The 24,421-nt window shown below is 45.6% G+C and overlaps 1 non-coding gene across 1 annotated transcript; it reads right to left on the bottom strand.

Moving 5' to 3' along the window:
* Window positions 1-12,745: 12,745 nt before the first annotated feature.
* LOC137433247 (U1 spliceosomal RNA) lies at window positions 12,746-12,914 on the bottom strand. Its single transcript, XR_010985639.2, has one exon. It is a non-coding gene; the product is annotated as a U1 spliceosomal RNA (small nuclear RNA).
* Between the last annotated feature and the right edge of the window lie 11,507 nt (window positions 12,915-24,421).

Raw genomic sequence — 24,421 nt, 5'->3', positions numbered from 1 at the left:
GCTTTCTTAGTGATCCTGTCAGCGAGCCTCTCTTAGTGATCCTATCAGCAAGCCTCTCGTGATCCTGTCAGCGAGCACTCTCTTAGTGATCCTATCAGCGAGCCTCACTTAGTGATCAGCGAGCGCACAGTGGCGGTCTTGTCAGTGAGTGCTCTCGGTGATCCTATCAGTGAGACTCTCTTCGTGGTCCTATCAGCGGACGCGCTCTTGGTGATCCTGACAGCGAGCCTCTCTTGGTGATCCACTCAGCGAGCGCTCTCTGAGTGATCCTATCAGCAAGCCTCTCTTTGTGATCCTATCAGCTAGCCTCTCTTAGTGATCCTGTCAGCAAGCCTCTCTTCGTGATCCTATCGGCGAGCCTCTCTTCATGATCCTATCAGCGGATGCTCTCTTAGTGATCCTATCAGCGAGCGCTTTCTTCGTGATCCTGTCAGCGAGCCTCACTTAGTGATCTATCAGCGAGCGCTCAGTGGCGGTCTTGTCAGTGAGCGCTCTCGGTGATCCTGTCAGCGAGCCTCTCTTAGTGATCCTATCAGCAAGCCTCTCGTGATCCTGTCAGCGAGCACTCTCTTAGTGATCCTATCAGCGAGCCTCACTTAGTGATCTATCAGCGAGCGCTCAGTGGCGGTCTTGTCAGTGAGCGCTCTCGGTGATCCTGTCAGCGAGCCTCTCTTCGTGATCTATCAGCAAGCGCTCTCTTGGCGATCCTGTCAGTGAGCACTCTCGGTGATCCTATCAGCGAGCCTCTCTTGGTGATCCTGTCAGCTCGCCTCTCTTAGTGATCCTATCAGCAAGCCTCTCTTCGTGATCCTATCAGCGAGCCTCTCTTGGTGATCCTGTCAGCTCGCCTCTCTTAGTGATCCTATCAGCAAGCCTCTCTTAGTGATCCCATCAGCAAGCCTCTCTTCATGATCCTATCAGCGAGCACTCTCTTAGTGATCCTGTCAGCGAGCGCTCTCTTCCTGATACTGTCAGCAAGCACTCTCTTTGTGATCCTATCAGCGAGCCTCTCTTAGTGATCCTATCAGCGAGCCTCTCTTCATGATCCTATCAGCGGACACTCTCTCAGTGATCCTGTCAGCGAGCGCTCTCTTAGTGATCCGATCAGCTAGCGCTCTCTTAGTGATCCTGTCAGCAAGCACTCTCTTCGTAATCCTATCAGCGAGCGCTCTCTTGGTGATCCTATCAGCAAGCCTCTCTTCGTTATCCTGTCAGCGAGCGCTCTCTTAGTGATCCTATCAGCAAGCCTCTCTTAGTGATCCTATCAGCAAGCCTCTCTTCGTGATCCTATCAGCGGATGCTCTCTTAGTGATCCTATCAGCGAGCGCTTTCTTCGTGACCCTGTCAGCGAGCACTCTCTTAGTGATCCTATCAGCAGCCTCTCTTAGTGATCCTGTCAGCGAGCCTCTCTTAGTGATCCTGTCAGCAAGCCTCTCGTGATCCTGTCAGCGAGCGCTCTCTTAGTGATCCTATCAGCGAGCCTCTCTTAGTGATCTATCAGCGAGCGCTCAGCGGCGGTCCTGTCAGTGAGCGCTCTCGGTGATCCTGTCAGTGAGCCTCTCTTCGTGATCTATCAGCGAGCGCTCTCTTGGAGATCCTGTCAGTGAGCGCTCTCGGTGATCCTGTCAGCGAGCGCTCTCTTAGTGATCCCATCAGGGAGCCTCTCTTGGAGATCCTATCAGCGAGCGCTCTCTTCATGACCCTGCCAGCGAGCGCTCTCTTAGTGATCCTATCAGCGAGCCTCTCTTCGTGGTCCTATCAGCGGACGCTCTCTTGGTGATCCTGTCAGCGAGCCTCTCTTGGTGATCCTGTCAGCGAGCGCTGTCTTAGCGATCCTATCAGCAAGCCTCTCTTGGTGATCCTGTCAGCTCGCCTCTCTTCATGATCCTATCAGCAAGCCTCTCCTCGTGATCCTATCAGCAAGCGCTCTCTTAGTGATCCTGTCAGCGAGCACACTCTAAGTGATCCCATCAGCAAGCCTCTCTTCGTGATCCTGTCAGCGAGGCTCTCTTAGTGATCTTGTCAGTGAGGCTCTCTTAGTGATCCTATCAGCAAGCCTCTCTTCGTGATCCTATCAGCGAGCGCTCTCTTGGTGATCCTATCAGCGAGCGCTCTCTTCGTGATACCCTCAGCAAGCACTCTCTTTGTGATCCTATCAGCGAGCGCTCTCTTGGTGATCCTATGAGCAAGCCTCTCTTCGTGATCCTATCCGCGAGCACTCTCTTAGTGATCCTGTCAGCAAGCCTCGCTTCGTGATCCTATCAGCCAGCGCTCTCTTCGTGATCCTGTCAGTGAGCTCTATCTTGTTGATCCTGTCAGCGAGCGCTCTCTTAGTGATCCTATCAGCGAGCCTCTCTTAGTGATCCTGTCAGCGAGCCTCTCTTAGTGATCCTATCAGTGAGCGCTCTCTTAGTGATCCTGTCAGCGAGCGCTCTCTTAGTGATCCTGTCAGTGAGCTCTATCTTGTTGATCCTGTCAGCGAGCGCTCTCTTAGTGATCCTATCGGCGAGCCTCTCTTCGTGATCCTGTCAGTGAGCCTCTCTTAGTGATCCTATCAGCGAGCCTCGCTTAGTGGTCCTGTCAGCGAGCCTCTCTTAATGATCCTATCAGCGAGCCTCTTTTAGTGATCTATCAGCGAGCGTTCAGTGGCGATGCTGTCAGTGAGCGCTCTCGGTGATCCTGTCAGCGAGCGCTCTCTTAGTGATCCTATCAGTGAGCCTCTCTTGGCTACCCTGTCATTGAGAGCTCTCGGTGATCCTATCAGGAAGCCTCTCTTGGCGACCCTGTCAGGGAGCGCTCTCGGCTACCCTGTCATTGAGAACTCCCCGTGATCCTATCAGGAAGCCTCTCTTGGCGACCCTGTCAGGGAGCGCTCTCGGTGATCCTATCAGCAAGCCTCTCTTGGCGACCCTGTCAGGGAGCGCTCCCGGTGATCCTATCAGGAAGCCTCTCTTGGCGACCCTGTCAGGGAGCGCTCCCGGTGATCCTATCAGGAAGCCTCTCTTGGCGACCCTGTCAGGGAGCGCTCTCGGCTACCCTGTCATTGAGAACTCCCGGTGATCCTATCAGGAAGCCTCTCTTGGCGACCCTGTCATTGAGAGGTCTCGGCGACCCTGTCAGTGAGTGCTCTTTGTGATCCTGTCAGCGAGCCTCTTTCGGCTACCCTGTCATTGAGAGCTCTCGGTGATCCTATCAGGAAGCCTCTCTCGGCTACCCTGTCATTGAGAGCTCTCGGTGATCCTATCAGGAAGCCTCTCTCGGCTACCCTGTCAGCGAGCGCTCTCTTAGTGATCCTATCAGCAAGCCTCTCTTAGTGATCCTATCAGCAAGCCTCTCTTCGTGATCCTATCAGCGGATGCTCTCTTAGTGATCCTATCAGCGAGCGCTTTCTTCGTGACCCTGTCAGCGAGCACTCTCTTAGTGATCCTATCAGCAGCCTCTCTTAGTGATCCTGTCAGCGAGCCTCTCTTAGTGATCCTGTCAGCAAGCCTCTCGTGATCCTGTCAGCGAGCGCTCTCTTAGTGATCCTATCAGCGAGCCTCTCTTAGTGATCTATCAGCGAGCGCTCAGCGGCGGTCCTGTCAGTGAGCGCTCTCGGTGATCCTGTCAGTGAGCCTCTCTTCGTGATCTATCAGCGAGCGCTCTCTTGGAGATCCTGTCAGTGAGCGCTCTCGGTGATCCTGTCAGCGAGCGCTCTCTTAGTGATCCCATCAGGGAGCCTCTCTTGGAGATCCTATCAGCGAGCGCTCTCTTCATGACCCTGCCAGCGAGCGCTCTCTTAGTGATCCTATCAGCGAGCCTCTCTTCGTGGTCCTATCAGCGGACGCTCTCTTGGTGATCCTGTCAGCGAGCCTCTCTTGGTGATCCTGTCAGCGAGCGCTGTCTTAGCGATCCTATCAGCAAGCCTCTCTTCGTGATCCTATTAGCTAGCCTCTCTTAGTGATCCTGTCAGCAAGCCTCTCTTGGTGATCCTATCAGCGAGTGCCCTCTTCGTGATCATATCAGCAAGCCTCTCTTGGTGATCCTGTCAGCTCGCCTCTCTTCGTGATCCTATCAGCAAGCCTCTCCTCGTGATCCTATCAGCAAGCGCTCTCTTAGTGATCCTGTCAGCGAGCACACTCTAAGTGATCCCATCAGCAAGCCTCTCTTCGTGATCCTGTCAGCGAGGCTCTCTTAGTGATCTTGTCAGTGAGGCTCTCTTAGTGATCCTATCAGCAAGCCTCTCTTCGTGATCCTATCAGCGAGCGCTCTCTTGGTGATCCTATCAGCGAGCGCTCTCTTCATGATACCCTCAGCAAGCACTCTCTTTGTGATCCTATCAGCGAGCGCTCTCTTGGTGATCCTATGAGCAAGCCTCTCTTCGTGATCCTATCCGCGAGCACTCTCTTAGTGATCCTGTCAGCAAGCCTCGCTTCGTGATCCTATCAGCCAGCGCTCTCTTCGTGATCCTGTCAGTGAGCTCTATCTTGTTGATCCTGTCAGCGAGCGCTCTCTTAGTGATCCTATCAGCGAGCCTCTCTTAGTGATCCTGTCAGCGAGCCTCTCTTAGTGATCCTATCAGTGAGCGCTCTCTTAGTGATCCTGTCAGCGAGCGCTCTCTTAGTGATCCTGTCAGTGAGCTCTATCTTGTTGATCCTGTCAGCGAGCGCTCTCTTAGTGATCCTATCGGCGAGCCTCTCTTCGTGATCCTGTCAGTGAGCCTCTCTTAGTGATCCTATCAGCGAGCCTCGCTTAGTGGTCCTGTCAGCGAGCCTCTCTTAATGATCCTATCAGCGAGCCTCTTTTAGTGATCTATCAGCGAGCGTTCAGTGGCGATGCTGTCAGTGAGCGCTCTCGGTGATCCTGTCAGCGAGCGCTCTCTTAGTGATCCTATCAGTGAGCCTCTCTTGGCTACCCTGTCATTGAGAGCTCTCGGTGATCCTATCAGGAAGCCTCTCTTGGCGACCCTGTCAGGGAGCGCTCTCGGCTACCCTGTCATTGAGAACTCCCCGTGATCCTATCAGGAAGCCTCTCTTGGCGACCCTGTCAGGGAGCGCTCTCGGTGATCCTATCAGCAAGCCTCTCTTGGCGACCCTGTCAGGGAGCGCTCCCGGTGATCCTATCAGGAAGCCTCTCTTGGCGACCCTGTCAGGGAGCGCTCTCGGCTACCCTGTCATTGAGAACTCCCGGTGATCCTATCAGGAAGCCTCTCTTGGCGACCCTGTCATTGAGAGGTCTCGGCGACCCTGTCAGTGAGTGCTCTTTGTGATCCTGTCAGCGAGCCTCTTTCGGCTACCCTGTCATTGAGAGCTCTCGGTGATCCTATCAGGAAGCCTCTCTCGGCTACCCTGTCATTGAGAGCTCTCGGTGATCCTATCAGGAAGCCTCTCTCGGCTACCCTGTCATTGAGAGCTCTCGGTGATCCTATCAGGAAGCCTCTCTCGGCTACCCTGTCATTGAGAATTCTCGGCGATCCTATCAGCAAGCCTCTCTTGGCGACCCTGTCAGGGAGCGCTCTCGGCGATCCTATCAGCAAGCCGTTCTTGGCGACCCTGTCAGGGAGCGCTCTCGGCGACCCTGTCAGCGAGCGTCTCTTGGCGACCCTGTCAGGGAGCGCTCTCGGCGATCCTTTCAGCTGGCCTCTCTTGGCGACCCTGTCATTGAGAGGTCTCGGCGATCCTTTCAGTGAGTGCTCTTTGTGATCCTCTCAGCGAGCGCTCTCACTGATCTTCTCAGTGAACGCTCTCAAGGAACCTCTCAGCAGGCGTTCTTCTCCCTCCACCCTGCCTCCCCCCGAAGACCACCAGGCTCTCATTGGTCAATCCTTCCTGTCATGTCACTGACCGGATTGTTGCCGCATTGCGGCAGGGACAGGCCCCTCTCCTCACCCCATTCCCCTTGCTCGGATTTACATTACGCAGTCTACGAGTGCACTTAGCCCTATTCTAAAAACAATGGGATACCAGCCGCTCCTGCCACACAGCACAACATAGACATCGTATGGCTAACGAAATGAGACGAAATCCAGATTCGTGGGACTATTGTAAAACACGGCATATCGGCATGTTTACATTACACATGCTATCTGAAGTATTCATTGCCCCCTCCAACGTAACGATATCTATAAATACTGACGGAAATATTTTTTTGTCATTGATCTTCTCATAGTACCCCATAATGTCAAAGTGGATTTGTTCTTTGTTTTTAGGAGTTTTTTAAAAATTAACTAAAAACTAATAGCTGAAGTTTATTGAGTCAGAGTATTCAACCCTTACTCTATGACACTCCAAATTGAGCTCAGGTGCATCCAATTTCCTTTGATCATCCTTGAGATGTCTTTACAACTTGATTGGAGAACACCTGTGGCCAATCCAATTGATTGGAGATGATTTAGAAAGAAACATACCTTTCTATATAGGGTCCCACAGCTCGTAGTGCATGTCAGAGCAGAAACTCTACCATGAAGGCCAAAGAACTGTCCATAGAACTCCGAGATAGAATTGTGAGGAGGAATTGTGATCTGGGGAAGGGTATAAAACAATTTCTAGACTGTTGAAAGTTCCCAAGAGCACAGTGAGCTCCATCATTAGTAAATGGAAAGCATATGGAACCACCAAGACTCTTCTTTGAGATGGCTGTCCGACCAAACTGAGCAACCGGGCAAGAAGGACCTTGGTCAGGGAGGTGACCAACAACCCAATGACCACTCTGACAGAACTACAGAGTTCCTTGGATGAGATGGGGGAACCCGCCGGAAGGACAACAGTCTCGGCAGCACTTCACAAATCTAGGCTTTATGGGAGAATGGCCAGACGAAAACCACTCCTGAGAAAAAGGCACTTGACAGCATCCCTGCAGTTTACAAAAAGGCACGTGAAAGACTGAGAACATGAGGCAAACGATTCTGTAGTCTGATGAGGCGAAAATCGAACTCTTTGGCCTGAATGCAAAGCACTACATCTGGTGGAAACCAAGTTCAGATCATCACTCGTCTAACACCATCTAACACTGTGAAGCATGGTGATGGCAGCATCATGCTATGGGGATGCTTTTCAGCAGCAGGGACTCAGAGACTTGTTAGGATAGAGGGAACAATGAATGGAGTCAAATACAGGCAAATCCTTGAGGAGAACCTGCTTTCGAGTGCAAAATACCTCAGACTGCGGCGAAGATTTATGTTCCAACAGGACAATGACCACAAGCATACAGCCAAATCAACACTGGAATGGAATCAGAACAAGAACGTGAAATTATTTGAGTGACCAAAGCCCAAACTTGAATCCCATTGAGAATCTGTGGAAATACCTGAGAGATTGCTGTTCACCAACGCTCCCCAACAAACTTGACTGAGGTTGAGAAAATCTTGAGCGAATGAGAGAAACTCCCCAAATCCAGATGTGCAAGGCTGATACAGACATACTGAAGAAGACTCGAAGCTGTAATCACTGCCAAAGGCACTTCTACAAAGTATTGACTCAGGGGGTTGAATACTTATGTAAATTCGATATTTCTGTATTTCTTCTTTTTTTTTTTGGAAAACGTTTCAAAAAAATTCCACTTCGACTTTTATAGGGTATTACGAGTAGATAAGTGACAAAAAAAACTTAATTTAAAGCATTTTTTATTCAGGCAGTAACACAACGAAATGTGAACAAAAGTCATGGGGTGTGAATTTATGAATTCATGAAAAATATAATTTATATAAATTATATTTTATTTATATCATATATTTATATAAACGATATGTTTTATAAAAAAATGATGAAGTGTTTTACATCATAAAAACTCTAAAGTGTGGTCCAGCAAGGCCAAACATGATCACAGTATGTCGCAAAAATAATTTTCAGGTGGACCGTTGGTCCCAGAAAACATCACCCCATGTAAATTTAACATGTTTTTGCATTTTACAGCACAAAAACTTTACAGTGTGATCCAGAATTATGCGGACCTGTACTAGTGTACTACTGACCTGAGTTGCTCGGTAGTTGCTGTCGATAGGTGATCCCTGGTCGAACTCCCCATTTGCAAATTTGTTGAAAATATCCCCCAGCATAACATGGCTTCAAAAACCTTTTGCCAGCATTCCGGATGCATACACAAATGAAGACCATTTTAAGACCTAGGTCTACTGTACTTCGTCAGTAGCTCAATTAAAACAACGGTACAGAGATCGTTTGTACTTGAGATCGACAATGTACATGTTTCGTAAAAACACATTCGCTGGGTGCAAGTTGCAGCGTGAGCAAGGGTACTTACAGATGAGATCGATTTCATTTCTGGGAGCTCGAGGCTTATAGGGCCGCAATATAATTATAGGTCTGGGCTCCAGAATCCCACGACAAAAATAAAAGATTTTAAAAACGAGCAAAAATATTAGTGAATTTGATAAAGGAGAGGACAAAACAACCCATCAACGTACGGCCTCCAAAAAGGAAGCACGTGGAGATTAAGGAATCAGTTCGTTGTTTTTAGGCCTCATCCCACAAAGTCGCCCGAAGCATTATGTTTTCGGGTTGTCCGTCCGTCCGTCCGTATGGGCTAAATCTCGTTTTTCTCGGCAACCGTATGTCCGATTGAGGCAAAAACTTTCAAGGTAGGAGTGACAACCATGCAAGATGTTTGTATGATAATTGTGACGTCATAGGTCACGTGGTATGGCAGCCATCTTGGATTAAAAACAAATTAAAAATGTATTTCTCGGAAACCGCTGAATGGAAAAATTTGAAACTTGCCACATTGTAAAGTACTCCCAATGGGGAACGAAAGCTTGATACTGATGACACCTTAGGTGAAGTGGTATACCAGCCAAAAATGTTTTAATCTAATTCCTTATCCTAAAAATCTGGAATGGCATGCACATGATCTATGACCCATTTGTATTGAAATATTAAATTTATGACATCATAGGTCACATGGTTTGGCAGCCATATTGAATTGAAGGAAAATATTAAATAATTATATCTCTGAAACCACTCACCCTATCGATGCGAAATTTTAGAAATATCATCTAACAGCACTGTTGCATATAGTTTGAAAATGATGATGTCATAGGTCACATGGTTTGGTAGCCATCCTGGATAGAAAAATGAATCTTCTCTGATCAACACGAAACTTCAGAAACGTGATCCACTACCCATACATATGCAGAGTGATGGCATCTACCCATTGTGGGACTATGCAGTGGCATATTGGTGACACAGTCGCATTGATCTAGTTTGTAATAATACAATCTACAGTTCCCCTTGTTTTGTAATGGTACAATCCACAGTTCTTGTTTTGTAATGGTACAATCCAGAGTTCCCCCTGTTTTGTAATGGTACAATCCACAGTTCCCCCTGCTTTGTAATGGTACAATCCAGAGTTCCCCCTGTTTTGTAATGGTACAATCCACAGTTCCCCCTGCTTTGTAATGGTACAATCCAGAGTTCCCCCTGTTTTGTAATGGTACAATCCACAGTTCCCCCTGCTTTGTAATGGTACAATCCAGAGTTCCCCCTGTTTTGTAATGGTACAATCGACAGTTCTTCTTGTTTTGTAATGGTACAATCCAGAGTTCCCCCTGATTTGTAATGGTATAATCCACAGCTATCCCTGTTTTGTAATGGTACAATCCATACTTTGAATTGAGTAAAGAGTGGTAACTTCACGGACCTTGCTAAACATGGTTACAGTATATCCAATTTTTTTTTTAGCTCACCTGGAACGAAGTTCAGGGGAGCTTATGCGATGGCGCGTCGTCCGTCCGTCAGTCCGTCAGTCCGTAAACACTTAAAAACTTCTTCTCCGAAACCGCTGATGGGATTTTGACCAAATTTGGCACAAATGATATTTGTTGTGTTGTGACTAAAGTTTGTTCACGGAATTTTAAAAAACTCGGGGTCTAAGGGGGTTTACCGGGGTCAAAGTGGATCCAGGTTTGACCCCCCAAAATAGGAATTTGCTTTTTTTCTCTGAAACTACACACAATATTTCGATGAAACTTCGCCACAACCTTCATCACCCGTGCGGTACCGAAGTTTTGTTCCTGGCATTAAAAAAAATTCGGGGTCTCAGGTGGTCTATGAGGGGGCTTGCCCCCAGAATAGGTATTTTTTTGTTTGTTTGTTTAAAGTCATGATTATGTTAGTATGTTTATACACGTGCTGCCCTATCTCCGAGCAACCATTGAAATTGGCTTAAAATACCCTTAGTCAGTGCAGTATACTGTTTATTCTACCAGGTGAGCACCAGGGGTATTGCCCCTATGTTTGAGGTCCTGGTTATAAAATGTAGAGTGTGTTCCAGAAAGAATCACTTTGTGGAAATATCACCATTTTCAATTATCCACCTAGGGTAGGCCGAGGTGGGCATTCCGGCCATAACGCCCATGCTAGTTCAGTAGGCCTATAAGAGAAGGTCCGCGGTCGACACGAGACACGGAAAACCTGCCGCACGTTTTCCCTCTTCCTTTCGGCGACACTTCAAGGTGTTTGTTCCATTCGCTTTGAATCGTCGACAAATAAAAAGCTTTCATTTCTGGGCACATCTGCTCCCTTTGATAAACCGGCTCAGTGCGGATTCTTCACTTCTGAATAAACTGCGGCGCAATTACGTCGAGCTGAAGGGGAAAGGCGCGATTTTTAAAGACAACGTCTTGTTTTTAAATCACCAGTCGCAACAAGCCAGGCGTGGGTCGAGCCTCATTAAAATTTAATTTCACTTCAATCGCCGAGCACCCCCGTGCCCTCACCTCCCCGTACCCACCCCGTGCCCTCACCTCCCCGTACCCACCCCGCGCACATCCTCCCCTTCCATCGCCTAATTTTCGCCCCCATTTTCGAGGCGACCGGAGAAAAAGAGGCTAGATGCGCAAACGGCGTGCACTGGCCTAGAAAATGTAATCAACTTCCTCTATGCAAAGGAAGCAATTTTCTCTCGGCTTTGCCGACGCCATTGTGTATGGCGGCCCCTGCAGCTGCCTGCGGGTCTCCAGGCTCCGGGGTCGGCGGGGACGGTGGGGTCTCCGCGGGAGATCTTGGGTTTCCCGTCCGCGAGAGCCGATCAGCGCGAGCGATATGATGATGTACGAGTGCGCACGTGACGATGAAGTTGAAGTATCGAGGGAAACACTTTTACAAATGCTTCGCACACGAATACGAGAAAGTCAAGATATTATCCCCGCCGTTTAATTTCCAGTTAAACGTTTAATCAAAAAGCTATACAATGTACACGGCGTCGACCGTCCGTGTTGGACTTGGACAAACGCGACATTTCCAACGAGACCAGCAATGTACCGTGCGTACACGCGTGTGAACAAGGCACAGTACGTACACGGGTGTGATCAAGATACAGTACGTACACGCGTGTGAACAAGATACAGTACGTACATGCGTGTGAACAAGGCACAGTACGTACATGCATGTGAACAAGGCACAGTACTTACACGCGTGTGAACAAGATACAGTACGTACACGCGTGTGAACAAGGCACAGCACATACATGCATGTGAACAAGGCACAGTACGTACATGCGTGTGAACAAGGCACAGCACATACACGTGTGTGAACAAGGCACAGTACATACACATGTGTAAACAATGCACCATGCGAACACGTACACGTGTGTGTACAAGGAACCGTACGTACATACTGTCGTGGCCAAAATTATTGTCACCCTTGCACTTTTTTCAAATAATTCACCATTTCCTCCAGAAAATTGTTGAAATAAAAATATATTTTGGTATCCACATTTGTATTTCTTTGGTTTGCAGTGAAACAAAACCCATTTCGAAAGGAACCTTCCTCTACCCAACCCCAACACACACTGCAAAAATGAATTTAATCGGACAAGCCGTTCTCCTTGAAATTGACGGAAACCAATTTCAAGATGGCTGCCGTGGCGGCCATATTGAAAATCGCAGCGCGCCCATTTTCGAAAGGAACCTTCCTCTACTCAACCCCAACACACACTGCAAAAATGGATTTAATCGGACAAGCCGTTCTCCTTGAAATTGACGGAAACCAAAAGTTGACGGACGCCCGGACGCCCGGACGACGCCCGTGACGACAATACCCCTGAAGCCCAATTTGGGCTGAGGGGGGGGGGGGGGGGGGGGAGGGAATCACTCACTCAACCAGTTTGAATGGAGAAAAGGAGTCATTCTTCTGCTTTGTGTCACTGTGTGTACCACAATGAGCATGGAGAAAAGAAAGAAAACCAGGGAATTGTCTGAGGAGGTCAGACACAAGATTGTATCCAAGCATGGACAATCTCAAGGCTACAAGTCCATCTCCAGAGACCTTGATGTTCCTGTATCCACAGTACGCAATGTTATCAGGAAGTTTCAGGCCCATGGCACTGCAGCCAACCTTCCTGGATGTGGCCGCAAGAGAAAACTTGATGGTCGATTGCAGCGAAGGATTGTTCGAATGGTGGAGAAGCACCTCGATCAACTGCCAAACAGATTCAAGCTGAACTTCAGATACAAGGTACGACAGTTTCAACTCGCACCATCTGTCGCCAACTCGATGAAAGGTGGTGGGAGGCAATATGTTTATGGGTTGTCCGTCGGTCCATACGGGCTAACCCTCATTTTTCTCAGCAACCACATGTCCAATTGAGCCAAAACTTTCAGAGTAGGAGCAATACCCATGCAGAATGTTTTTTATGATAATAGTGACGTTATAGGTCACGTGGTATGGCAGCCATCTTAGATTAAACGCAAATAATTAAAATATATATTCTTCGGAAACCGCTGAAAGGAAAAAAACTTGAAACTTGCCACATTGTCAAGTACTCCCAATGGGAAACTACCACAAAACTACCACAAATTGTACAGTCGAGTTTCCCGCATTTGAGGAAATCGCAAGGGTCAACCCACCCGGAGTGCAATGGGTGGACCTCGCCCTGAGAACACCACCTTAATGATCATGGTATTTCTCCTGTCAGGTAAGCAAAAGCATGATAATTATGACATCATTGATGAAGTGGAATACCAGCTATAAATGTTTTATTCAAATTCCTTATCCTAAAAATCTAAAATTGCATGCACATGATCTATGATGCATTTGTATTGAAATATTACATTTATGACGTCATAGGTCACATGGTTTGGCAGCCATCTTGGATTGAAGGAAAATGTCGTGGAAAATGCCAATCACGGTTCATCTTTTAATAACGCATTAAATGTGTTTCCCAATCACTGTTTATCTTTTAATAGCGCATTAAATGTGTGTTTCCCAATCACTGTTCACCTTTTAATAGCGCATTAAATGTGTGTTTCTCAATCACTGTTCACCTTTTAATAGCGCATTAAATGTGTGTTTCCCAATCGCTGTTCATCTTTTAATAACGCATTAAATGTGTGCTTCAAAATCACTCTTCACCTTTTAATAGCACATTAAATGTATGCTTCCCAATCACTGTTCATTTTTTAATAGTGCATTAAATGTGTGCTTCCCAATCACTGTTCATCTTTTAATAGCACATTAGGTGTGTGTTTCCCAATCACTGTTCCTCTTTTAATAGCGCATTCTATGTATGTTTCCCAATCACTGTTCATCTTTTAAAAATGCATTAAATGTGTGTTTCAAAATCACCCGTAATCTTTTAATAGCGCATTAAATGCGTGTTTCTCAATTACTGTTCACATTTTAATAGTGCATTAAATGTGTGTTTCCGAATCACTGTTCATCTTTTAATAGCGCATTAAATATGTGTTGCAAAATCACTCTTCATCCTTTAAAAGGGCATTAAATGCGTGTTTCCCAATTCCTGTTCACCTTTTAATAATGCATTAAATGTGTGTTTCCAAATCACTGTTCATCTTTTAATAGCACATTAAATGCATGTTTCAAAATCACTTCACCTTTTAATAGTGCATTAAATGTGTGTTTGCCAATCACTGTTCATCTTTTAATAGCTCATTAAATGTGTTTCAAAATCACTCTTAATCTTTTAATTGTGCATTAAATGTGTGTTTCCCAATTCTCTGTTCACCTTTTAATAGTGCATTAAATGTGTATTTCCCAATCACTGTTTTTCTTTTAATAGCGCATTAAATGTGTGTTTCAAAATCACTCTTCACCTTTTAATAGTGCATTAAATGTATGCTTCCCAATCACTGTTCATCTTTTAATAGCACATTAGATGTGTGTTTCCCAATCACTGTTCCTCTTTTAATAGTGTATTAAATATGTGCTTCCCAATCGCTGTTCCTCTTTTAATAGCACATTAGATGTGTGTTTCCCAATCACTGTTCATCTTTTAATAGCACATTCGATGTGCGTTTCCCAATCACTGTTCCTCTTTTAATAGCACATTAGATGTGTGTTTCCCAATCACTGTTTCTCTTTTAATAGCACATTAGATGTGTTTCCCAATCACTGTTCCTCTTTTAATCGTGCATCAAATGTGTGTTTCCCAATCACTGTTCCCCTTTAATAGCGCATCAAATGTGTGTTTCCCAATCACTGTTCCTCTTTTAATAGCACATGAGATGTGTTTCCCAATCACTGTTCCTCTTTTAATAGCACATTAGATGTGTGTTTCCCAATCACTGTTCCTCTTTTAATAGCACATTAGATGTGTGTTTCCCAATTACTGTTCATCTTTTTGGGAGCGCTTTAAATGCTTGCTTCCCAATCGGCCCGTTGTCACCACAGTGCGGTCATTCTTGTTTCAGCAAGTAATGTACAATCTCCAGCCACATGAAAGCTGGGTACTCTGCTAGTTTGGTCAGAATTTGCATATTGGGTCATCGAATTGGTTCACCAATCAAAACCGAGAACATTATTTATTATGGATTTCACAAATATCCTGTTGTGCACCACATCTTTCTTACTTATTTGTTTGTTTGTCTGTGAGCAGGACATCTCAAAAAGTTATGGGATGAAACTTCTGTGTAATGTGTGTGTAAAAGTGTGCAACATGTGTGAACATGTATGTAAACGTGTGTGTAAATGTGTGTAAACATTGTGTAACTGTGTGTAAACGTGTGTTTAAACGTGTAACGTGTGTGTAATGTGTGTGTAAACGTGTCTGTAACATGTGTGTAAACGTGTCTGTAACATGTGTAAACATGTATATAGACGCGTTTGTAAACATGTGTGTGTATAACTGTGTGTAAACGTGTGTGTAAACATTTACGTATACGTGTGTGTAAACATGTACGTAAATGCGTGTTTAAACGTGTGTGTAAACGTGTGTGTAAATGCGTGTTTAAACGTGTGTGTAAACGTTGTGTAACTGTGTGTGTGTAAATATATGTGTAAACGTGTATGTAAACGTGTATGTAAACATGTGTTCCCTCTTTATGATGTGCGGCCGTTTAACGGACTCGAAGAACCTCCTTCATCGGCCTCAATATCCTGGCAGCGTCACATTACAGGTGTGTTGTTTTCGTCTGAGACAATCCAGGTAAGGGTAAAGATGAACGCAGATGTAAATGTATGGAGAGGCAGTAAGTAATATGGGTAGAAGTGATTAAGTTTACATTTACAAACTTTGTCTCGTCTACAGGTCTCATACTCTTTCTAAGACGAAGAGGCTTTTCTCACCTGTGTGACGTTTCCGATTCACTCGAGCAAACAGCTTTGACTTACCTGTGAGTATGAAGTAAGAATTCACGGAAGGAGCGATGAACATGATTTGGGGGTTACGGTGGGGTGTTGGCGCCCTCTCGTGGTCATGGACAAGGCAACCTGACCCTGATTATTACAAACAATGGACGGTTTGAATAATTTACATTCATTCTGGAAAAAAGGAACATTTTGGAAATGTTAGTCCTTGCTAAAGAAGAGAAGGAGAATAGAATGAAATGATAACACTCGTATAATCCCAGGCTCACCCTACGAGTGTGCACTGTACAGGTTAAGTGTACAGGTGTATGTCTTTTAGGAACCTTTATGGTTTTGGGTTCACGTTTGTATTAGTTAACTACCTTGTATTCCACACCACATAAAAAGATTTGCGGTGAGCATCGATATATCACACACACACACACACACACACACACACACACACACACACACACACACACACACACACACACACACACACACACACACACACACACACACACCTACGGAGAACAAAGCTGATCCTGAAAACATATCTCTCCCCAAGAAACAAAATCAAAGCCATAAACCAGCTCGCAGTACCAGTGTTGCAATAGAGTTGCGGAATAATAAACTGGCCCCAATCAGAAATCAACAAGTTAGACATCAAAACAAGAAAACTCCTCACCATCCACAAAATGTTTTTACAAAAACCAGTGCATCCCGAGAATGTACCTGTCAGGACCAGAGGGAGGGAGCGGCCCGATGGAACTCAACCAGGTGCACAGAGCGACGAGTGTAGGACTAGCTGAGTATGTGAAATGCTCAACTGACTATCGGATGTAATTTGTAAACAGACATGAACACAACAAACCTGAAAAGTTATTCCTAACTCACCTTGCAACTAAGATACCGCACAGGAAAATGAAACAACAATAAATACAGTCCCAACAATTGCAAAAAAGACAAAAGTAGTATACAAAAAGAAATATCAAGAAATATACACCAACAACTGGAAGAATGACAAAAGAACAGGAGATACAAAAAGGAATTGGACAGAGTGGGGAGAGACAAACAAGACTCATTGGAATGGCTAAGAAGAGGTCAGCTCAACTGGGATGGAGAACGAATCATAATAAATGCCCAACATCAAGGACACTAAACCAATGGATTTAAAAAGATGGTGGAACTGAGCCAGACGGGAAAGTGTAGATTCTGCAAGACAGAAACCGGAAGTACTAGTCACCTGTTCTTGGGATGCAAAAAACGATCACAACAACTTTGCACACAACACCACAACAAAGTATGCAGAGTAATTCATTGGCAAATCTGCAAAAATGTAAACATCCCAGTACCAGAAAACTCATGGAAACACGAACCAAGATCAATCATTGAAAATGAAGATGTCATGCTCACGTACGACCTGATGATTTCCATGGAGTGTGAACATAAAAAACAAAGCATTGCGTCCGGACATTGTACTCAGGAACAAAAAAGAAAAGACAGTATTGATGATTGTGATATCAGTACCCAGCGATTTTGGCCTAAACAACACAGAAATCAAGAAAATGACCAAATACCAGGACCTCAAAAATGAGGTCAAGAGATCTTGGAAGCTGAAGAGCACTGGAATTGTACCAGTGATAAATTGGAGCACCAGGAATGATGAAGAAGAACGTCACTGATATTTTAAAAACCATCACCGGGAATATTTCCACAAATGAACTACAACTGGGGCAACATATGTAATTTATAGACAGGTTAGCTCTTGATATGTGGGCATGAACACCTCATGTGGTAGGCGGGGCTATCAGACAAGAACTTCTCGTGAGAGACTTCTAGAACTTCTCATCTGTCTGCCCATCATGATCTGTCTGGCCAGTATGTGTCAGCTATGGCAGCGTAATGTGCCGTGGAGACAGAAGTGCCATCCTGGAATTGTTTTTTTTTAATAAGCGCTGCCCCTGTGGAGGAAGGGAGGAGGAAACGTGGCCCAGGCTAGAAGGCGGGATCGAGAGAGACCAGTATACGAGGAAGAAGAGGCCTCGTTGTCGAGAGCAGATCACAAAAGCCTTGTGTGGAAGGACAGGAAAAAATGTTCAGACTTTTGGAGTGGACTAAGTGGGGCTTTGACTATTGGATTGACCCAAGCTGGGTTCACCCAGTTGGTGGAGCGAGGAGTGAAATGACAAAGGGGTCACGAGGCCTGGTGGATCATTACTGGCATTCCACACCAATCACCATCTTCATCATGCTCATATTGGCTCTTGGTCTCTATTCATCTTGCACCTGGATCCCAAAGCGATCTATTTTGAGTCAAGCATTGACCCTGTGCATCAGATAAAGAGACGTTTCACCTACAATTGTTTTGTTGGGTTAGGTTGGGTTATGTGTGGCACCTAGTGGGTTAGGAATTGTAGTATCTTCAATCATTGTACATACAAGTTTGAATGTCCCCATTTACCTCTTTGTGTCCATTTGACTCGCTTGGTTCGTTCCATTTTTGCTTATAGCGTCTTGTTACCCTCTTTCCTGTTTACTTGACAAATAAACCGTTCAAAAGGTAAGAAAACGTGTTTCACCTATCCGTGTCCATGTGCCGCCATTACTTCGGCCCAATTGAAGTTCCTTGGTCAACAGTAAAGTTAGAATTAATTAAATTAATGCAGTACAAAAACGAATAAAAGATCGTTCGGCCCATCTTCCGAGTCTACCTTGGCACTGAGGTTCCTGTTTTAATGGGAGCTTCAGACGTGACAATATCTTTACATTGCGTTCTGATCCGTCTGCGATGCGTTTGTCGATTCAAAAGGATGGGGCTGAGCGAATATACATATATATATATATATATATATATATATATATATATATATATATATATATATATATATATATATATACGTATATATATATATATATATATATATATATATATATATATATATATATATATATATATATATATATATATATATATACTGTACTGCATGTGTACATATGTGATGAAAACTTCAAAATTTATCATTTGGCATTTTACATCACAAAAACTTTAGAGTGTGGTCCAGCAAGGCCAAACATGGTTACAGTATATCCAAAAAAAATTCAAGTGTACATTGTGTTACAGAAGAAAGTATCACTTTGTGGAAATATCACCACTTTAATTTGCCAACCGGAGGTCGGGAATGTCGATGTTAGTTTAATATTTTAAAAAATTCTGTCTCTAACAACTCATTCGTTAACTGACCCACTCACTCATATAAATGTTTCATAATTTCTGAGTGATCTGGGAATCTTAAATTTTCCACGCTGATGTAACCCAAAGCCACGATTCGAAAAAAGAAAATCATAAAACTTTCCGTAAACGACTGTAACCAGACTCGTTGGGGTAATGATTTGAGCATCTGCTCTGAGTCTGGGGGTCTGGGAAGTTGGTGGTTCAAATTCCGGCCGAGTTATACCAAACACTATAAAAAGAATTTTTGTTTTTATTTTTTTGTATACAACATCGAGTCTCGTTTAAGAGCCAGCACATCAAACACATATTAGCACATGAAACACAAAAAACATATACGGACACGGAAAACAATAAAGGGAGGGGGAAACAAGATGGGGGAGAGAGGGGAAGCACACAAGCACAACAGTACAGCACAGGGCCATCGGGAGATCTGTGGGAGGGAGAGGGCTGGGGGAGGGAGTAGGAGGAGGGAAGGGGTACACGGTATAAAACAAATTGACACCACAAGGAATTTTAGGAATGAAGTCGGGGATTGAAAGATATGGATTTGGGGTGTATTAATGGGGGTAGAAAAGATCAAGGCTTTGGATGGGGGAAGAGAGTGAAAGGAATGATACATGTTGCAACATTTAAGAAGATTTTAAATCTTTTGAAAGCTCCTTGGTGCTCTTGGTTGAGTCTTTGCTGTGAAATGCTCGACCCAGCAGGTGAAACCTACAGGAACAGCTGATTTTATTCTGAAATAATCAGAATCACTACAATTTAACACAGGTGGAGGCCAATTAACTTTGTGTGTGATGTTGGCTACACCTGAGCTAATTTACAATTGATATTATAAGGGGTGTGGACCAACTTGGACTTATCCAACCAAGATATTCTAGTTTTGTATTCGTTAATTAATTTTCTGAAATTTGTAGAATTTGTTTTTCACTTGGACATTGTGGGTTACCGTGTGCAAATAAAGGGGGAAAAAGGCTGATTTAATGCAATTTAATTTCAGGCTATAAGGAAACGAAAGGTGAAATTTTTGAAAGGTGGTGCAGGCGCTGTATGTTACCTTCCTGCTCCTCCATGGACCTCGTAGCTATACAAAAATGTAAATAATAAATAAATAATTAACATCTGATTTTGGATTATTCGAGCCCATTGTGCTCCGGCATCGCAACGCTGCTGTGACCGATTGCCGATTCTCACATAATGTTTAACTTTCTCTTTGTTATACCTTCACCTCTTTCACGGTGTATTGTGGCCTGCGAGTCTTTTTAATCCATTGTCATTCTTTAGCACCGAGCCCTTACGAGTCATATACAAGGTGGCCCATTTATCATCACCCTGATTGGTGCTTTGATGGTGTTAAAATCAATTTGGAGGAGATAATGGTTCACGAAACAATTCCCCTTTAACCTGTAGACCCACACTTTGACCTGAACAAAGTCGAGACAATGACCCGCAAAGTGCAAGAGTTACAGGAGGTAAAAAACAAAAGGATCGGTTACGAAGTAGTTTGGTGAAATATAATAAGGAGGTGAAAACACTGCGATGTCCTCTTCTGGTGGAGGTTAAATAACCCACGGTGTCCTTTGTAAAGTGTAGACCATTGTGCGCCGGTGCCTTCAATAAGCTTCAAATTCCTGCCTGAATCCGCAGGACAAAACTCATGGGAATCTCACCATGGAATGGACCTTTCGTGATGAACACACCTTACAAGACTTTATATAAAAGGGTGTTTGATGGGAATCTCACCATGGAATGGACCTTTTGTGATGAACACACCTTACAAGACTTTATATAAAAGGGTGTTTGATGGGAATGTCACCATGGAATGGACCTTTCGTGATGAACACACGTTACAAGACTTTATATAAAAGGGTGTTTGATGGGAATCTCACCATGGAATGGACCTCTCGTGATGAACACACCTTACAAGACTTTATATAAAAGGGTGTTTGATGGGAATCTCACCATGGAATGGACCTTTTGTGATGAACACACCTTACAAGACTTTATATAAAAGGGTGTTTGATGGGAATGTCACCATGGAATGGACCTTTCGTGATGAACACACCTTACAATACTTTATATAAAAGGGTGTTTGATGGGAATCTCACCATGGAATGGACCTCTCGTGATGAACACACCTTACAAGACTTTATATAAAAGGGTGTTTGATGGGAATCTCACCATGGAATTGGACCTTTCGTGATGAACACACCTTACAATACTTTATATAAAAGGGTGTTTGATGGGAATGTCACCATGGAATGGACCTTTCGTGATGAACACACCTTACAAAACTTTATATAAAAGGGTGTTTGATGGGAATCTCACCATGGAATGGACCTCTCGTGATGAACACACCTTACAAGACTTTATATTGTTACAGATCGCGGTTTAGATGTTATGATGACCGAGCGGTGGTGTATGACCGCGACCTAACAGGATCCCTGACTCACCCGATTCACCCAGAACTTTGGCCGTATCGCACCGTAGCTGCTCAATGAGGGGAAAAGACGAAAACGACGCAATGCAAGAGGAAAAGGAATCAAACGAGAAGACGTACAGACGAGTAATGGGGTTTATTATTTACACACACAAGCAAAAAGGAGCAATCAAGTTTATTTACAACACATAAGACGCAGGTGACACAGTGCAAATTTTAGCTTACCTACAGACTTAATTAAATACCCAGGGACAGAACAAACAAAACAAACTCACGTATACAAGAAGGGTGGAAAGGCAGGAGGTGGATGGTTGGAGGGAGAGGGAGGTCCAAGGGGGTCCCGCAGCACCACCGGCGCGTTTAGCAGCCGCCGTTCCTCTTCGGCCCTGCTCCAAACCGCCGTTCAGGCCCCCTTTGGCTGTTGGGTGCTCTTGCTGCTGCGGCCTCCGTCTGCTGTGTTCCCAGGACTTGTCTGGTCCAATCCCTCAACTCTTTCTTGTTTCTCTCACTCCTCACCACCGACTCCTCACCGCAACCAACTGACCACCGACTCCTTACCACCGCAACCAACGCAACCACTGACCCTCCTCTGGCAACCGACTCAGACCAACTCCTTGTGACCAACTCCTTGTGACCAACTCTCTACTCACTTCCGTTTTGCGCCTTTTATAGCGCCTCCAGCGATTACGCCGCCGGCGCTTTGGACACGCCCATCGGGGCGCTCACCTCGGCCCTGGTTGGTCGCGCGACCCTCGGGCTCCGCCCTGGATGACGACGGGTGGGCACGCCCCTCCTCCCCTCTGACGAGGTGGAGACACGCCCTTCTTCTCCGACTCAAAGCACATGGTCAATGGCGGTTATTGGAGGGGAGGTGATTGTGAATCGAGGGCTCAGCAATGACGAGAGGGGATGTAATATGGAAATGGAGGTTTTGGGGATGGGAAGGAAAGGGAGATTTTGGGGATGGGAAGGAAAGGGGATCTATTCTCTTTCACTGGTGCAATGGAGTATTTCAATTAATGGAAGACACAGCCTTACACTAATACACATAATAAGGATATAACTGTCCAAAAAAGATATATCGTGTCCTGCATGTATGTTTTATGGACTAACTACGGGAACGCCCTTTGACCTTTATACAACCACAAACGGAGGGAGGAGGGGTGATATTTTACAACAACCTTTTACAACAACCTTTTACAACAACCTTTTACCACAACAACAAAATAAAAAAACATTCTCATATCCACAACACTGCACCCTCCTCCCCTTAGGCACGTCCCGGGCCTATAACTTTTACCTTAGTGTGGCACGTAGGTGTAGTTCCCTCTACTTTTAACCTGACCCTGAGTGCGACAGTTTTAAAACATAAATAAATGTGTCCCGCTGCTCCATTGCACCCTGCCTAACAGACTTACGCCCACAGTTAACCGAATTGCGGAATGGTCTTCAAACTATACACTGACGGTGGGAAGCATTATTTACAATGACGCTATTTTTATTTACAAAACTAACCCAGGACCTGTGATTGTTCTTTCTGGGGGGGAGACAGTCTGCTCTGCATCGACGCACCATTAAAGCACCCAAAAACGCACCAATACACACCCAAGCACCAATCGGTGCAGTCACCATAGTTCATCAGTGTTCCATAAAAATAAAATCAACAACCCCTAACCCTGCAGGTGATCTCTTGCTCTTCGGCTCCCTCTGCTGGTGATTATTATTTGTCTTCCAGATGTTGTCATTTTCATTTTGCTTTGCTTACTGGCGGCCTATTTTCAATAAAGTGTGCCCAATGTGTCCTTTTTATTTGCTTTTATTTATAGCCCACAGGGCCGACTAGTGTGGTTCACCTGTGGGGCATCGGTGCCCTGTGGCCAAGGTCCGCCAGCAAGATGTCGGGCCCTCATGGCCGGTTCCAGCAGAGGGGCCCTGCCCCAACCCATGGGGTCCATAAGTGGTGCTCGGCCACAGGCATGTGGTCCATAATGTGGTGCATCGATGCAGACAGCTGGTTCTGGGAATTTCGGGCGCACAATGGCCGACCCACGCACGCTCCCCTCGGCACCCAATGGCGCACAGGTCATGTGGGAGACAAAAGGGGAAAGACAATTGAGCGAGGGGTAAGGTCACAAGGGTACACATCAATAAGGCAATGCAAGGCGAAATGCGTACGGAGGGCGAAGTGAGAAAGCTCGTCCTTACCGTACGTCACCCCCCTGTCACCTACCCTACCCTTGCCCTTACCCCATATGTACAAAAATCTACACATTTACAAATTCGTCACTACTGTCACGTCTTCCCCATATTTCCCCTATACCAAATTCGTCTCCACAATCCCTCTACTTCAAAATTTGCCATCACCAAATTCACCATCAATCCTCATAAGGAGGCAGAGATGGAACATCAAAGCACAATGTCATACCCACGTCATGATGCGTCTCACATTCCAAAACATTTGCATCAAAAATAATTAAACATGGCATGGTGCGGAGTACCTGTCACCTCAGGTGAGTGGATGCACATGGTGCGAGGAGACTCCAATCCTAACTATCCTCTAAATGACCTTAACACACTTTACACTACCCGGGGTCTTTCCCTGCCAATCCATTGGCCAACTTACACTACGGGTTCTAAAAACCAATTCCCATTGCCCAAACTGTGGTGCTTCTCAATTTGGGGTCTCACTCCCCCGATTCCTCTCCCGGTGCCTCGCACAATTTCTGGGCTGCGACGTGTAACTCTCCCAGCAGGTCTACCCACCTGCACACCTCCACCACTGTAGTTGCCACCCGAGCTTACCTAGCTCCTCACCCTAACCTAACTAACTGGGGACAGCCCCTCCTGGCTCTGTCACCCCATGGTGCCCGCTGGCACTGGGCTACCCGGGTCCGTCCTCCGGATCCTCGGGCCCCATCCACAACAACTACTACCAGCTCCCAGAGCCCACCTGCGGCCTCACCTGGCCGACATCCTCACAGTGGTGGAGTGCCCAAACCAACTACACACACTAACAGGCTACACGCCCAGCCATTTCCACAACACCAATGCACCCATCCACATACCATTCTGTCACCCGCACCACAGATGCCAATATCCAACCACAATTTACCTGTACCCTCTACCTAACACTTACACTACCCGCCCCGGGTATCCGTGATGGGGGTCCACTCTTCCCCCATTCACACCTTCGCACCATCCACTCCACTCCACAATTTCCACCATTCTCAC

This window comes from Myxine glutinosa, chromosome 8 (genome assembly GCF_964187855.1).
Source record: "Myxine glutinosa chromosome 8, kmMyxGlut1.1, whole genome shotgun sequence".
NCBI classification, from domain to species: domain Eukaryota; kingdom Metazoa; phylum Chordata; class Myxini; order Myxiniformes; family Myxinidae; genus Myxine; species Myxine glutinosa.
The sequence above is the reverse complement of the archived record's forward strand: the minus strand, read 5'-3'. Positions and strand labels throughout refer to the sequence as shown.